This window comes from Denticeps clupeoides, unplaced genomic scaffold, assembly GCF_900700375.1.
Source record: "Denticeps clupeoides unplaced genomic scaffold, fDenClu1.1, whole genome shotgun sequence".
Taxonomy (NCBI): Eukaryota; Metazoa; Chordata; class Actinopteri; order Clupeiformes; family Denticipitidae; genus Denticeps; species Denticeps clupeoides.
Window position 1 is genome coordinate 113,754 of NW_021629815.1, and position 14,084 is coordinate 127,837.

General features: G+C 44.6%; 26 non-coding genes across 26 annotated transcripts; 2 read left to right on the forward strand and 24 right to left on the reverse strand.

The window, feature by feature from the left end:
- Positions 1-266: 266 nt before the first annotated feature.
- LOC114774794 (U5 spliceosomal RNA) lies at positions 267-379 on the reverse strand. Its single transcript, XR_003744965.1, has one exon. It is a non-coding gene; the product is annotated as a U5 spliceosomal RNA (small nuclear RNA).
- Positions 380-966: 587 nt separating this feature from the next.
- LOC114774646 (U2 spliceosomal RNA) lies at positions 967-1,157 on the reverse strand. The gene has a single exon (XR_003744844.1). It is a non-coding gene; the product is annotated as a U2 spliceosomal RNA (small nuclear RNA).
- Positions 1,158-1,279: 122 nt separating this feature from the next.
- LOC114774722 (U5 spliceosomal RNA) lies at positions 1,280-1,393 on the reverse strand. The gene has a single exon (XR_003744903.1). It is a non-coding gene; the product is annotated as a U5 spliceosomal RNA (small nuclear RNA).
- Positions 1,394-1,990: 597 nt separating this feature from the next.
- LOC114774643 (U2 spliceosomal RNA) lies at positions 1,991-2,181 on the reverse strand. Its single transcript, XR_003744841.1, has one exon. It is a non-coding gene; the product is annotated as a U2 spliceosomal RNA (small nuclear RNA).
- A 122-nt stretch (positions 2,182-2,303) lies between these two features.
- Positions 2,304-2,417, reverse strand: LOC114774724 (U5 spliceosomal RNA). Its single transcript, XR_003744904.1, has one exon. It is a non-coding gene; the product is annotated as a U5 spliceosomal RNA (small nuclear RNA).
- A 595-nt stretch (positions 2,418-3,012) lies between these two features.
- Positions 3,013-3,203, reverse strand: LOC114774644 (U2 spliceosomal RNA). Its single transcript, XR_003744842.1, has one exon. It is a non-coding gene; the product is annotated as a U2 spliceosomal RNA (small nuclear RNA).
- A 122-nt stretch (positions 3,204-3,325) lies between these two features.
- On the reverse strand, positions 3,326-3,439 carry LOC114774725 (U5 spliceosomal RNA). The gene has a single exon (XR_003744905.1). It is a non-coding gene; the product is annotated as a U5 spliceosomal RNA (small nuclear RNA).
- A 596-nt stretch (positions 3,440-4,035) lies between these two features.
- LOC114774647 (U2 spliceosomal RNA) lies at positions 4,036-4,226 on the reverse strand. Its single transcript, XR_003744845.1, has one exon. It is a non-coding gene; the product is annotated as a U2 spliceosomal RNA (small nuclear RNA).
- A 122-nt stretch (positions 4,227-4,348) lies between these two features.
- On the reverse strand, positions 4,349-4,462 carry LOC114774726 (U5 spliceosomal RNA). Its single transcript, XR_003744906.1, has one exon. It is a non-coding gene; the product is annotated as a U5 spliceosomal RNA (small nuclear RNA).
- Positions 4,463-5,054: 592 nt separating this feature from the next.
- LOC114774648 (U2 spliceosomal RNA) lies at positions 5,055-5,245 on the reverse strand. The gene has a single exon (XR_003744846.1). It is a non-coding gene; the product is annotated as a U2 spliceosomal RNA (small nuclear RNA).
- A 122-nt stretch (positions 5,246-5,367) lies between these two features.
- On the reverse strand, positions 5,368-5,481 carry LOC114774727 (U5 spliceosomal RNA). Its single transcript, XR_003744907.1, has one exon. It is a non-coding gene; the product is annotated as a U5 spliceosomal RNA (small nuclear RNA).
- Positions 5,482-6,076: 595 nt separating this feature from the next.
- LOC114774649 (U2 spliceosomal RNA) lies at positions 6,077-6,267 on the reverse strand. The gene has a single exon (XR_003744847.1). It is a non-coding gene; the product is annotated as a U2 spliceosomal RNA (small nuclear RNA).
- A 122-nt stretch (positions 6,268-6,389) lies between these two features.
- On the reverse strand, positions 6,390-6,503 carry LOC114774728 (U5 spliceosomal RNA). The gene has a single exon (XR_003744908.1). It is a non-coding gene; the product is annotated as a U5 spliceosomal RNA (small nuclear RNA).
- Positions 6,504-7,091: 588 nt separating this feature from the next.
- Positions 7,092-7,282, reverse strand: LOC114774650 (U2 spliceosomal RNA). Its single transcript, XR_003744848.1, has one exon. It is a non-coding gene; the product is annotated as a U2 spliceosomal RNA (small nuclear RNA).
- Positions 7,283-7,404: 122 nt separating this feature from the next.
- Positions 7,405-7,518, reverse strand: LOC114774729 (U5 spliceosomal RNA). The gene has a single exon (XR_003744909.1). It is a non-coding gene; the product is annotated as a U5 spliceosomal RNA (small nuclear RNA).
- A 590-nt stretch (positions 7,519-8,108) lies between these two features.
- LOC114774652 (U2 spliceosomal RNA) lies at positions 8,109-8,299 on the reverse strand. The gene has a single exon (XR_003744849.1). It is a non-coding gene; the product is annotated as a U2 spliceosomal RNA (small nuclear RNA).
- A 122-nt stretch (positions 8,300-8,421) lies between these two features.
- On the reverse strand, positions 8,422-8,535 carry LOC114774730 (U5 spliceosomal RNA). Its single transcript, XR_003744910.1, has one exon. It is a non-coding gene; the product is annotated as a U5 spliceosomal RNA (small nuclear RNA).
- Positions 8,536-9,128: 593 nt separating this feature from the next.
- On the reverse strand, positions 9,129-9,319 carry LOC114774654 (U2 spliceosomal RNA). Its single transcript, XR_003744850.1, has one exon. It is a non-coding gene; the product is annotated as a U2 spliceosomal RNA (small nuclear RNA).
- Positions 9,320-9,441: 122 nt separating this feature from the next.
- Positions 9,442-9,555, reverse strand: LOC114774733 (U5 spliceosomal RNA). Its single transcript, XR_003744911.1, has one exon. It is a non-coding gene; the product is annotated as a U5 spliceosomal RNA (small nuclear RNA).
- A 595-nt stretch (positions 9,556-10,150) lies between these two features.
- LOC114774655 (U2 spliceosomal RNA) lies at positions 10,151-10,341 on the reverse strand. Its single transcript, XR_003744851.1, has one exon. It is a non-coding gene; the product is annotated as a U2 spliceosomal RNA (small nuclear RNA).
- Positions 10,342-10,463: 122 nt separating this feature from the next.
- LOC114774798 (U5 spliceosomal RNA) lies at positions 10,464-10,577 on the reverse strand. Its single transcript, XR_003744968.1, has one exon. It is a non-coding gene; the product is annotated as a U5 spliceosomal RNA (small nuclear RNA).
- A 1,542-nt stretch (positions 10,578-12,119) lies between these two features.
- Positions 12,120-12,233, forward strand: LOC114774734 (U5 spliceosomal RNA). The gene has a single exon (XR_003744912.1). It is a non-coding gene; the product is annotated as a U5 spliceosomal RNA (small nuclear RNA).
- Positions 12,234-12,355: 122 nt separating this feature from the next.
- LOC114774656 (U2 spliceosomal RNA) lies at positions 12,356-12,546 on the forward strand. Its single transcript, XR_003744852.1, has one exon. It is a non-coding gene; the product is annotated as a U2 spliceosomal RNA (small nuclear RNA).
- A 213-nt stretch (positions 12,547-12,759) lies between these two features.
- On the reverse strand, positions 12,760-12,873 carry LOC114774735 (U5 spliceosomal RNA). The gene has a single exon (XR_003744913.1). It is a non-coding gene; the product is annotated as a U5 spliceosomal RNA (small nuclear RNA).
- Positions 12,874-13,466: 593 nt separating this feature from the next.
- LOC114774657 (U2 spliceosomal RNA) lies at positions 13,467-13,657 on the reverse strand. Its single transcript, XR_003744853.1, has one exon. It is a non-coding gene; the product is annotated as a U2 spliceosomal RNA (small nuclear RNA).
- A 122-nt stretch (positions 13,658-13,779) lies between these two features.
- Positions 13,780-13,893, reverse strand: LOC114774737 (U5 spliceosomal RNA). The gene has a single exon (XR_003744914.1). It is a non-coding gene; the product is annotated as a U5 spliceosomal RNA (small nuclear RNA).
- Between the last annotated feature and the right edge of the window lie 191 nt (positions 13,894-14,084).

The following is a 14,084-nucleotide window of genomic DNA, read 5'->3' on the forward strand; positions in this document are numbered from 1 at the left end:
GCGTGGAGCGGATGGAGCAAGCTCCTTTGCCGACTCCCTGTTCTAAAAATCCGCTTAATATGTAGTCCCCCGCTGGGGGACGTATCAGATATTAAACTGATAAGAACAGATACTACACTTGATCTTAGCCAAAGGCCGAGAACGATAACCTGAAAAAGGCGCCGTGGCGTGCCATTCTCGGAACGTGTGGGTATTTGCTGGATGGTGCGCGTATACGTCCGCACAACACACCACTTTTTCTTAAGTATTCTTTGAACCCATCGTGTAGCTCTGTCAAAACAGAGCCCCCAAAATATTGTGAGCTTGTTGACGCCCCTCTCCACGGAAATCTTTAGTAAAAGGCGAAAGATTTGTACGTGATGAAGAGAAGCCCAAGCGACAACAACAGGCCGTAAAGGTGGAGAGTGTCTCTTGTGTGTTTGGTGCTGACATCAGGGTGCGTCGCACCTTAGGCCGAGGGCCGGACAACCCGCCTAATCAATTCAGCTCCACCCTATTCCACAGTTAAGGCCGTGAACGACTGTCGAACGATTGTCACAGAGCAGGCAACGGACACGAAAACCAAAGAGCAAGCTTGTAAAAAAAAAAAAAAAAGAAGAAAAAAAGGCGGGAAAAACGTAACAAAGACTAAAAATACCTCTTAAACTAACTTTTGAAAAAAAGCTGACAAGCAATGTAAAAAAACTTCATTTTGAAAACGTTTTCTCAATAGCTGTAACACTGGTTTTCACAGGCAGTCTCCCCATCCAAGTACTAACCAGGCCCAAGCCTTCTTAGCTTCCAAGATCACAGACGGTTCTTCTGCTGGTATGGCCGTAAGCAACCCCTGCTTGAAAATCTTGGACTTTAAACAAAAAGGCGCTTGAAAACATATCAAGGAATAAAAAACTTGCCTTTGAATGTCAAAAACATGATGGAGAAAAGGCAACAAGTTGGAGTGGTAAGTTTTTATTTGCAACACAACAGAGAAAGTGCACCGCTCCCAGAGGCACTGCAATACTGGGTCGATGCGTGGAGCGGATGGAGCAAGCTCCTTTGCCGACTCCCTGTTCTAAAAATCCGCTTAATATGTAGTCCCCCGCTGGGGGACGTATCAGATATTAAACTGATAAGAACAGATACTACACTTGATCTTAGCCAAAAGGCCGAGAAGCGATAACCTGAAAAAGGCGCCGTGGCGTGCCATTCTCGGAACGTGTGCGGTATTTGCTGGATGGTGCGCGTATACGTAGCGCACAACACACCACGTTTTCTTAAGTATTCTTTGAACCCATCGTGTAGCTCTGTCAAAACAGAGCCCCCAAAAATATTGTGAGCTTGTTGACGCCCCTCTCCACGGAAATCTTTAGTAAAAGGCGAAAGATTTGTACGTGATGAAGAGAAGCCCAAGCGACAACAACAGGGCCGTAAAGGTGGAGAGTGTCTCTTGTGTGTTTGGTGCTGACATCAGGGTGCGTCGCACCTTAAGGCCGAGGGCCGGACAACCCCGCCTAATCAATTCAGCTCCACCCTATTCCACAGTTAAGCCAGTGAACGACTGTCGAACGATTGTCACAGAGCAGGCACGGACACGAAAACCAAAGAGCAGCTTGTAAAAAAAAAAAAAAAAAAAAAAAAAAAAAAAGAAGAAAAAAGGCGGGAAAACGTAACAAAGACTAAAAATACCTCTTAACTAACTTTGAAAAAAAGCTGACAAGGCAATGTAAAAAACTTCATTTTGAAAACGTTTCTCAATAGCTGTAACACCTGGTTTTCACAGGCAGTCTCCCATCCAAGTACTAACCAGGCCCAAGCCTTCTTAGCTTCCAAGATCAGACGTTCTTCTGCTGGTATGGCCGTAAGCAACCCCTGCTTGAAAATCTTGGACTTTTAAAAAAAAAAGGCGCTTGAAAACATATCAAGGAATAAAAAACTTGCCTTTGAATGTCAAAAACATGATGGAGAAAAGGCAACAAGTTGGAGTGGTAAGTTTTTATTTGCAACACAACAGAGAAAGTGCACCGCTCCCAGAGGCACTGCAATACTGGGTCGATGCGTGGAGTGGATGGAGCAAGCTCCTTTGCCGACTCCCTGTTCTAAAAATCCGCTTAATATGTAGTCCCCCGCTGGGGGACGTATCAGATATTAAACTGATAAGAACAGATACTACACTTGATCTTAGCCAAAAGGCCGAGAAGCGATAACCTGAAAAAGGCGCCGTGGCGTGCCATTCTCGGAACGTGTGTGGTATTTGCTGGATGGTGCGCGTATACGTAGCGCACAACACACCACGTTTTCTTAAGTATTCTTTGAACCCATCGTGTAGCTCTGTCAAAACAGAGCCCCCAAAAATATTGTGAGCTTGTTGACGCCCCTCTCCACGGAAATCTTTAGTAAAAGGCGAAAGATTTGTACGTGATGAAGAGAAGCCCAAGCGACAACAACAGGGCCGTAAAGGTGGAGAGTGTCTCTTGTGTGTTTGGTGCTGACATCAGGGTGCGTCGCACCTTAAGGCCGAGGGCCGGACAACCCCGCCTTATCAATTCAGCTCCACCCTATTCCACAGTTAAGCCAGTGAACGACTGTCGAACGATTGTCACAGAGCAGGCACGGACACGAAAACCAAAGAGCAGCTTGTAAAAAAAAAAAAAAAAAAAAAAAAAAAAAAGAAGAAAAAAGGCGGGAAAACGTAACAAAGACTAAAAATACCTCTTAACTAACTTTGAAAAAAAGCTGACAAGGCAATGTAAAAAACTTCATTTTGAAAACGTTTCTCAATAGCTGTAACACCTGGTTTTCACAGGCAGTCTCCCATCCAAGTACTAACCAGGCCCAAGCCTTCTTAGCTTCCAAGATCAGACGTTCTTCTGCTGGTATGGCCGTAAGCAACCCCTGCTTGAAAATCTTGGACTTTTAAACAAAAAGGCGCTTGAAAACATATCAAGGAATAAAAAACTTGCCTTTGAATGTCAAAAACATGATGGAGAAAAGGCAACAAGTTGGAGTGGTAAGTTTTTATTTGCAACACAACAGAGAAAGTGCACCGCTCCCAGAGGCACTGCAATACTGGGTCGATGCGTGGAGTGGATGGAGCAAGCTCCTTTGCCGACTCCCTGTTCTAAAAATCCGCTTAATATGTAGTCCCCCGCTGGGGGACGTATCAGATATTAAACTGATAAGAACAGATACTACACTTGATCTTAGCCAAAAGGCCGAGAAGCGATAACCTGAAAAAGGCGCCGTGGCGTGCCATTCTCGGAACGTGTGCGGTATTTGCTGGATGGTGCGCGTATACGTAGCGCACAACACACCACGTTTTCTTAAGTATTCTTTGAACCCATCGTGTAGCTCTGTCAAAACAGAGCCCCCAAAAATATTGTGAGCTTGTTGACGCCCCTCTCCACGGAAATCTTTAGTAAAAGGCGAAAGATTTGTACGTGATGAAGAGAAGCCCAAGCGACAACAACAGGGCCGTAAAGGTGGAGAGTGTCTCTTGTGTGTTTGGTGCTGACATCAGGGTGCGTCGCACCTTAAGGCCGAGGGCCGGACAACCCCGCCTTAATCAATTCAGCTCCACCCTATTCCACAGTTAAGCCAGTGAACGACTGTCGAACGATTGTCACAGAGCAGGCACGGACACGAAAACCAAAGAGCAGCTTGTAAAAAAAAAAAAAAAAAAAAAAAAAAAAAAGAAGAAAAAAGGCGGGAAAACGTAACAAAGACTAAAAATACCTCTTAACTAACTTTGAAAAAAAGCTGACAAGGCAATGTAAAAAACTTCATTTTGAAAACGTTTCTCAATAGCTGTAACACCTGGTTTTCACAGGCAGTCTCCCATCCAAGTACTAACCAGGCCCAAGCCTTCTTAGCTTCCAAGATCAGACGTTCTTCTGCTGGTATGGCCGTAAGCAACCCCTGCTTGAAAATCTTGGACTTTTAAACAAAAAGGCGCTTGAAAACATATCAAGGAATAAAAAACTTGCCTTTGAATGTCAAAAACATGATGGAGAAAAGGCAACAAGTTGGAGTGGTAAGTTTTTATTTGCAACACAACAGAGAAAGTGCACCGCTCCCAGAGGCACTGCAATACTGGGTCGATGCGTGGAGCGGATGGAGCAAGCTCCTTTGCCGACTCCCTGTTCTAAAAATCCGCTTAATATGTAGTCCCCCGCTGGGGGACGTATCAGATATTAAACTGATAAGAACAGATACTACACTTGATCTTAGCCAAAAGGCCGAGAAGCGATAACCTGAAAAAGGCGCCGTGGCGTGCCATTCTCGGAACGTGTGCGGTATTTGCTGGATGGTGCGCGTATACGTAGCGCACAACACACCACGTTTTCTTAAGTATTCTTTGAACCCATCGTGTAGCTCTGTCAAAACAGAGCCCCCAAAAATATTGTGAGCTTGTTGACGCCCCTCTCCACGGAAATCTTTAGTAAAAGGCGAAAGATTTGTACGTGATGAAGAGAAGCCCAAGCGACAACAACAGGGCCGTAAAGGTGGAGAGTGTCTCTTGTGTGTTTGGTGCTGACATCAGGGTGCGTCGCACCTTAAGGCCGAGGGCCGGACAACCCCGCCTAATCAATTCAGCTCCACCCTATTCCACAGTTAAGCCAGTGAACGACTGTCGAACGATTGTCACAGAGCAGGCACGGACACGAAAACCAAAGAGCAGCTTGAAAAAAAAAAAAAAAAAAAAAAAAAAAAGAAGAAAAAAGGCGGGAAAACGTAACAAAGACTAAAAATACCTCTTAACTAACTTTGAAAAAAAGCTGACAAGGCAATGTAAAAAACTTCATTTTGAAAACGTTTCTCAATAGCTGTAACACCTGGTTTTCACAGGCAGTCTCCCATCCAAGTACTAACCAGGCCCAAGCCTTCTTAGCTTCCAAGATCAGACGTTCTTCTGCTGGTATGGCCGTAAGCAACCCCTGCTTGAAAATCTTGGACTTTTAAACAAAAAGGCGCTTGAAAACATATCAAGGAATAAAAAACTTGCCTTTGAATGTCAAAAACATGATGGAGAAAAGGCAACAAGTTGGAGTGGTAAGTTTTTATTTGCAACACAACAGAGAAAGTGCACCGCTCCCAGAGGCACTGCAATACTGGGTCGATGCGTGGAGCGGATGGAGCAAGCTCCTTTGCCGACTCCCTGTTCTAAAAATCCGCTTAATATGTAGTCCCCCGCTGGGGGACGTATCAGATATTAAACTGATAAGAACAGATACTACACTTGATCTTAGCCAAAAGGCCGAGAAGCGATAACCTGAAAAAGGCGCCGTGGCGTGCCATTCTCGGAACGTGTGCGGTATTTGCTGGATGGTGCGCGTATACGTAGCGCACAACACACCACGTTTTCTTAAGTATTCTTTGAACCCATCGTGTAGCTCTGTCAAAACAGAGCCCCCAAAAATATTGTGAGCTTGTTGACGCCCCTCTCCACGGAAATCTTTAGTAAAAGGCGAAAGATTTGTACGTGATGAAGAGAAGCCCAAGCGACAACAACAGGGCCGTAAAGGTGGAGAGTGTCTCTTGTGTGTTTGGTGCTGACATCAGGGTGCGTCGCACCTTAAGGCCGAGGGCCGGACAACCCCGCCTAATCAATTCAGCTCCACCCTATTCCACAGTTAAGCCAGTGAACGACTGTCGAACGATTGTCACAGAGCAGGCACGGACACGAAAACCAAAAAGCAGCTTGAAAAAAAAAAAAAAAAAAAAAAAAAAAAAAAGAAGAAAAAAGGCGGGAAAACGTAACAAAGACTAAAAATACCTCTTAACTAACTTTGAAAAAAAGCTGACAAGGCAATGTAAAAAACTTCATTTTGAAAACGTTTCTCAATAGCTGTAACACCTGGTTTTCACAGGCAGTCTCCCATCCAAGTACTAACCAGGCCCAAGCCTTCTTAGCTTCCAAGATCAGACGTTCTTCTGCTGGTATGGCCGTAAGCAACCCCTGCTTGAAAATCTTGGACTTTTAAACAAAAAGGCGCTTGAAAACATATCAAGGAATAAAAAACTTGCCTTTGAATGTCAAAAACATGATGGAGAAAAGGCAACAAGTTGGAGTGGTAAGTTTTTATTTGCAACACAACAGAGAAAGTGCACCGCTCCCAGAGGCACTGCAATACTGGGTCGATGCGTGGAGCGGATGGAGCAAGCTCCTTTGCCGACTCCCTGTTCTAAAAATCCGCTTAATATGTAGTCCCCCGCTGGGGGACGTATCAGATATTAAACTGATAAGAACAGATACTACACTTGATCTTAGCCAAAAGGCCGAGAAGCGATAACCTGAAAAAGGCGCCGTGGCGTGCCATTCTCGGAACGTGTGCGGTATTTGCTGGATGGTGCGCGTATACGTAGCGCACAACACACCACGTTTTCTTAAGTATTCTTTGAACCCATCGTGTAGCTCTGTCAAAACAGAGCCCCCAAAAATATTGTGAGCTTGTTGACGCCCCTCTCCACGGAAATCTTTAGTAAAAGGCGAAAGATTTGTACGTGATGAAGAGAAGCCCAAGCGACAACAACAGGGCCGTAAAGGTGGAGAGTGTCTCTTGTGTGTTTGGTGCTGACATCAGGGTGCGTCGCACCTTAAGGCCGAGGGCCGGACAACCCCGCCTAATCAATTCAGCTCCACCCTATTCCACAGTTAAGCCAGTGAACGACTGTCGAACGATTGTCACAGAGCAGGCACGGACACGAAAACCAAAGAGCAGCTTGTAAAAAAAAAAAAAAAAAAAAAAAGAAGAAAAAAGGCGGGAAAACGTAACAAAGACTAAAAATACCTCTTAACTAACTTTGAAAAAAAGCTGACAAGGCAATGTAAAAAACTTCATTTTGAAAACGTTTCTCAATAGCTGTAACACCTGGTTTTCACAGGCAGTCTCCCATCCAAGTACTAACCAGGCCCAAGCCTTCTTAGCTTCCAAGATCAGACGTTCTTCTGCTGGTATGGCCGTAAGCAACCCCTGCTTGAAAATCTTGGACTTTTAAACAAAAAGGCGCTTGAAAACATATCAAGGAATAAAAAACTTGCCTTTGAATGTCAAAAACATGATGGAGAAAAGGCAACAAGTTGGAGTGGTAAGTTTTTATTTGCAACACAACAGAGAAAGTGCACCGCTCCCAGAGGCACTGCAATACTGGGTCGATGCGTGGAGCGGATGGAGCAAGCTCCTTTGCCGACTCCCTGTTCTAAAAATCCGCTTAATATGTAGTCCCCCGCTGGGGGACGTATCAGATATTAAACTGATAAGAACAGATACTACACTTGATCTTAGCCAAAAGGCCGAGAAGCGATAACCTGAAAAAGGCGCCGTGGCGTGCCATTCTCGGAACGTGTGCGGTATTTGCTGGATGGTGCGCGTATACGTAGCGCACAACACACCACGTTTTCTTAAGTATTCTTTGAACCCATCGTGTAGCTCTGTCAAAACAGAGCCCCCAAAAATATTGTGAGCTTGTTGACGCCCCTCTCCACGGAAATCTTTAGTAAAAGGCGAAAGATTTGTACGTGATGAAGAGAAGCCCAAGCGACAACAACAGGGCCGTAAAGGTGGAGAGTGTCTCTTGTGTGTTTGGTGCTGACATCAGGGTGCGTCGCACCTTAAGGCCGAGGGCCGGACAACCCCGCCTTATCAATTCAGCTCCACCCTATTCCACAGTTAAGCCAGTGAACGACTGTCGAACGATTGTCACAGAGCAGGCACGGACACGAAAACCAAAGAGCAGCTTGTAAAAAAAAAAAAAAAAAAAAAAAAAGAAGAAAAAAGGCGGGAAAACGTAACAAAGACTAAAAATACCTCTTAACTAACTTTGAAAAAAAGCTGACAAGGCAATGTAAAAAACTTCATTTTGAAAACGTTTCTCAATAGCTGTAACACCTGGTTTTCACAGGCAGTCTCCCATCCAAGTACTAACCAGGCCCAAGCCTTCTTAGCTTCCAAGATCAGACGTTCTTCTGCTGGTATGGCCGTAAGCAACCCCTGCTTGAAAATCTTGGACTTTTAAACAAAAAGGCGCTTGAAAACATATCAAGGAATAAAAAACTTGCCTTTGAATGTCAAAAACATGATGGAGAAAAGGCAACAAGTTGGAGTGGTAAGTTTTTATTTGCAACACAACAGAGAAAGTGCACCGCTCCCAGAGGCACTGCAATACTGGGTCGATGCGTGGAGCGGATGGAGCAAGCTCCTTTGCCGACTCCCTGTTCTAAAAATCCGCTTAATATGTAGTCCCCCGCTGGGGGACGTATCAGATATTAAACTGATAAGAACAGATACTACACTTGATCTTAGCCAAAAGGCCGAGAAGCGATAACCTGAAAAAGGCGCCGTGGCGTGCCATTCTCGGAACGTGTGTGGTATTTGCTGGATGGTGCGCGTATACGTAGCGCACAACACACCACGTTTTCTTAAGTATTCTTTGAACCCATCGTGTAGCTCTGTCAAAACAGAGCCCCCAAAAATATTGTGAGCTTGTTGACGCCCCTCTCCACGGAAATCTTTAGTAAAAGGCGAAAGATTTGTACGTGATGAAGAGAAGCCCAAGCGACAACAACAGGGCCGTAAAGGTGGAGAGTGTCTCTTGTGTGTTTGGTGCTGACATCAGGGTGCGTCGCACCTTAAGGCCGAGGGCCGGACAACCCCGCCTAATCAATTCAGCTCCACCCTATTCCACAGTTAAGCCAGTGAACGACTGTCGAACGATTGTCACAGAGCAGGCACGGACACGAAAACCAAAGAGCAGCTTGTAAAAAAAAAAAAAAAAAAAAAAAAAAAAGAAGAAAAAAGGCGGGAAAACGTAACAAAGACTAAAAATACCTCTTAACTAACTTTGAAAAAAAGCTGACAAGGCAATGTAAAAAACTTCATTTTGAAAACGTTTCTCAATAGCTGTAACACCTGGTTTTCACAGGCAGTCTCCCATCCAAGTACTAACCAGGCCCAAGCCTTCTTAGCTTCCAAGATCAGACGTTCTTCTGCTGGTATGGCCGTAAGCAACCCCTGCTTGAAAATCTTGGACTTTTAAACAAAAAGGCGCTTGAAAACATATCAAGGAATAAAAAACTTGCCTTTGAATGTCAAAAACATGATGGAGAAAAGGCAACAAGTTGGAGTGGTAAGTTTTTATTTGCAACACAACAGAGAAAGTGCACCGCTCCCAGAGGCACTGCAATACTGGGTCGATGCGTGGAGCGGATGGAGCAAGCTCCTTTGCCGACTCCCTGTTCTAAAAATCCGCTTAATATGTAGTCCCCCGCTGGGGGACGTATCAGATATTAAACTGATAAGAACAGATACTACACTTGATCTTAGCCAAAAGGCCGAGAAGCGATAACCTGAAAAAGGCGCCGTGGCGTGCCATTCTCGGAACGTGTGCGGTATTTGCTGGATGGTGCGCGTATACGTAGCGCACAACACACCACGTTTTCTTAAGTATTCTTTGAACCCATCGTGTAGCTCTGTCAAAACAGAGCCCCCAAAAATATTGTGAGCTTGTTGACGCCCCTCTCCACGGAAATCTTTAGTAAAAGGCGAAAGATTTGTACGTGATGAAGAGAAGCCCAAGCGACAACAACAGGGCCGTAAAGGTGGAGAGTGTCTCTTGTGTGTTTGGTGCTGACATCAGGGTGCGTCGCACCTTAAGGCCGAGGGCCGGACAACCCCGCCTAATCAATTCAGCTCCACCCTATTCCACAGTTAAGCCAGTGAACGACTGTCGAACGATTGTCACAGAGCAGGCACGGACACGAAAACCAAAGAGCAGCTTGTAAAAAAAAAAAAAAAAAAAAAAAAAAAAAAGAAGAAAAAAGGCGGGAAAACGTAACAAAGACTAAAAATACCTCTTAACTAACTTTGAAAAAAAGCTGACAAGGCAATGTAAAAAACTTCATTTTGAAAACGTTTCTCAATAGCTGTAACACCTGGTTTTCACAGGCAGTCTCCCATCCAAGTACTAACCAGGCCCAAGCCTTCTTAGCTTCCAAGATCAGACGTTCTTCTGCTGGTATGGCCGTAAGCAACCCCTGCTTGAAAATCTTGGACTTTTAAACAAAAAGGCGCTTGAAAACATATCAAGGAATAAAAAACTTGCCTTTGAATGTCAAAAACATGATGGAGAAAAGGCAACAAGTTGGAGTGGTAAGTTTTTATTTGCAACACAACAGAGAAAGTGCACCGCTCCCAGAGGCACTGCAATACTGGGTCGATGCGTGGAGCGGATGGAGCAAGCTCCTTTGCCGACTCCCTGTTCTAAAAATCCGCTTAATATGTAGTCCCCCGCTGGGGGACGTATCAGATATTAAACTGATAAGAACAGATACTACACTTGATCTTAGCCAAAAGGCCGAGAAGCGATAACCTGAAAAAGGCGCCGTGGCGTGCCATTCTCGGAACGTGTGTGGTATTTGCTGGATGGTGCGCGTATACGTAGCGCACAACACACCACGTTTTCTTAAGTATTCTTTGAACCCATCGTGTAGCTCCTGTCAAAACAGAGCCCCCAAAAATATTGTGAGCTTGTTGACGCCCCCTCCACGGAAATCTTTAGTAAAAGGCGAAAGATTTGTACGTGATGAAGAGAAGCCCAAGCGACAACAACAGGGCCGTAAAGGTGGAGAGTGTCTCTTGTGTGTTTGGTGCTGACATCAGGGTGCGTCGCACCTTAAGGCCGAGGGCCGGACAACCCCGCCTTAATCAATTCAGCTCCACCCTATTCCTAAGTTAGATAAATATATAAAACCATACAAGGAAATAAAGGACTTCCCAATGACAACGTTCTCCATGTACAGTGCATATATATATATATATATATATATACACACACACACACATATATATATATATATATATATATATATATATATATATATATGTTATTAGTGTATTATTTTTCAGTATAAATAAATAAATAAACCACACAACAAAAATAAAAAATAAAAAAACACAACACCCACATTATATAAAACACTCACCATTAATAAAATCACACACTTTAAAAATTGTTAAATGCACACAGTTCTAAATCATCATTGCTGTCCATTAAAATGTTCTTTTTATATATTTACCTAATCATCCACACTAACACCCATAAATAATAAACAAACCCACCGTTCCCACACATTAAGGTGAAATAAAATGCAATCTTTTTTACTTTGAAGGTTTTAAAATGTAACTGCAGCCACTTTTGCCACCGAGGACAAAAAACGAGACGATGGTCCGGACGCCAAAAAAATGACTGCCGGGCCACAAGCCCAGACTGGAACACCACCCCAAAGCAGCCTCCCTGCAGAACAAGCTAGCGACGTCCATCCCAATCCCGAACACACAATCATCCCGAACTTTACCAAAAGCACCCTGGGGAATGAGGTCAATCCATTCATAAAAATTAAAATTATAAAATTATAAAATCCCAGCCATAAAACCCTTTTTCACCCAACCACCCCACCCGCCAACTCCATCAGTCTCCGGAGACCCTCATCGATGTAATCCAATTGTTGCTTTTCTTCCAAATCTCCTCGGGGTCCTTCCTGAGACTGACTGGACTGACCGGAAAGGGGTGGAGCAGGTGAAAATCCGACTCCCTCTGGCGGTAAAACACTTGCTGCCGGCATGGTGTTGCTTTCTCGGCCTGTGCTTGGCAAGGCCCTGGCTGGGGAAAGGGCCTCTACTGATACTTCAGCCTCCCTTCTGCTTTGCTTAACCGTAAGTTAGATCTTGGAAGCTAAGAAGGCTTGGGCCTGGTTAGTACTTGGATGGGAGACTGCCTGTGAAAACCAGGTGTTACAGCTATTGAGAACGTTTTCAAAATGAAGTTTTTTACATTGCCTTGTCAGCTTTTTTTCAAAGTTAGTTAAGAGGTATTTTTAGTCTTTGTTACGTTTTCCCGCCTTTTTTCTTCTTTTTTTTTTTTTTTTTTTTTTTTTTTTTTTTTTTTACAAGCTGCTCTTTGGTTTTCGTGTCCGTGCCTGCTCTGTGACAATCGTTCGACAGTCGTTCACTGGCTTAACTGTGGAATAGGGTGGAGCTGAATTGATTAGGCGGGGTTGTCCGGCCCTCGGCCTTAAGGTGCGACGCACCCTGATGTCAGCACCAAACACACAAGAGACACTCTCCACCTTTACGGCCCTGTTGTTGTCGCTTGGGCTTCTCTTCATCACGTACAAATCTTTCGCCTTTTACTAAAGATTTCCGTGGAGAGGGGCGTCAACAAGCTCACAATATTTTTGGGGGCTCTGTTTTGACAGAGCTACACGATGGGTTCAAAGAATACTTAAGAAAACGTGGTGTGTTGTGCGCTACGTATACGCGCACCATCCAGCAAATACCGCACACGTTCCGAGAATGGCACGCCACGGCGCCTTTTTCAGGTTATCGCTTCTCGGCCTTTTGGCTAAGATCAAGTGTAGTATCTGTTCTTATCAGTTTAATATCTGATACGTCCCCCAGCGGGGGACTACATATTAAGCGGATTTTTAGAACAGGGAGTCGGCAAAGGAGCTTGCTCCATCCGCTCCACGCATCGACCCAGTATTGCAGTGCCTCTGGGAGCGGTGCACTTTCTCTGTTGTGTTGCAAATAAAAACTTACCACTCCAACTTGTTGCCTTTTCTCCATCATGTTTTTGACATTCAAAGGCAAGTTTTTTATTCCTTGATATGTTTTCAAGCGCCTTTTTGTTTAAAAGTCCAAGATGTGTGGTATTTGCTGGATGGTGTGCGTATACGTAGCGCACAACACACCACGTTTTCTTAAGTATTCTTTGAACCCATCGTGTAGCTCTGTCAAAACAGAGCCCCCAAAAATATTGTGAGCTTGTTGACGCCCCTCTCCACGGAAATCTTTAGTAAAAGGCGAAAGATTTGTACGTGATGAAGAGAAGCCCAAGCGACAACAACAGGGCCGTAAAGGTGGAGAGTGTCTCTTGTGTGTTTGGTGCTGACATCAGGGTGCGTCGCACCTTAAGGCCGAGGGCCGGACAACCCCGCCTAATCAATTCAGCTCCACCCTATTCCACAGTTAAGCCAGTGAACGACTGTCGAACGATTGTCACAGAGCAGGCACGGACACGAAAACCAAAGAGCAGCTTGTAAAAAAAAAAAAAAAAAAAAAAAAAAAAGAAGAAAAAAGGCGGGAAAACGTAACAAAGACTAAAAATACCTCTTAACTAACTTTGAAAAAAAGCTGACAAGGCAATGTAAAAAACTTCATTTTGAAAACGTTTCTCAATAGCTGTAACACCTGGTTTTCACAGGCAGTCTCCCATCCAAGTACTAACCAGGCCCAAGCCTTCTTAGCTTCCAAGATCAGACGTTCTTCTGCTGGTATGGCCGTAAGCAACCCCTGCTTGAAAATCTTGGACTTTTAAACAAAAAGGCGCTTGAAAACATATCAAGGAATAAAAAACTTGCCTTTGAATGTCAAAAACATGATGGAGAAAAGGCAACAAGTTGGAGTGGTAAGTTTTTATTTGCAACACAACAGAGAAAGTGCACCGCTCCCAGAGGCACTGCAATACTGGGTCGATGCGTGGAGCGGATGGAGCAAGCTCCTTTGCCGACTCCCTGTTCTAAAAATCCGCTTAATATGTAGTCCCCCGCTGGGGGACGTATCAGATATTAAACTGATAAGAACAGATACTACACTTGATCTTAGCCAAAAGGCCGAGAAGCGATAACCTGAAAAAGGCGCCGTGGCGTGCCATTCTCGGAACGTGTGCGGTATTTGCTGGATGGTGCGCGTATACGTAGCGCACAACACACCACGTTTTCTTAAGTATTCTTTGAACCCATCGTGTAGCTCTGTCAAAACAGAGCCCCCAAAAATATTGTGAGCTTGTTGACGCCCCTCTCCACGGAAATCTTTAGTAAAAGGCGAAAGATTTGTACGTGATGAAGAGAAGCCCAAGCGACAACAACAGGGCCGTAAAGGTGGAGAGTGTCTCTTGTGTGTTTGGTGCTGACATCAGGGTGCGTCGCACCTTAAGGCCGAGGGCCGGACAACCCCGCCTAATCAATTCAGCTCCACCCTATTCCACAGTTAAGCCAGTGAACGACTGTCGAACGATTGTCACAGAGCAGGCACGGACACGAAAACCAAAGA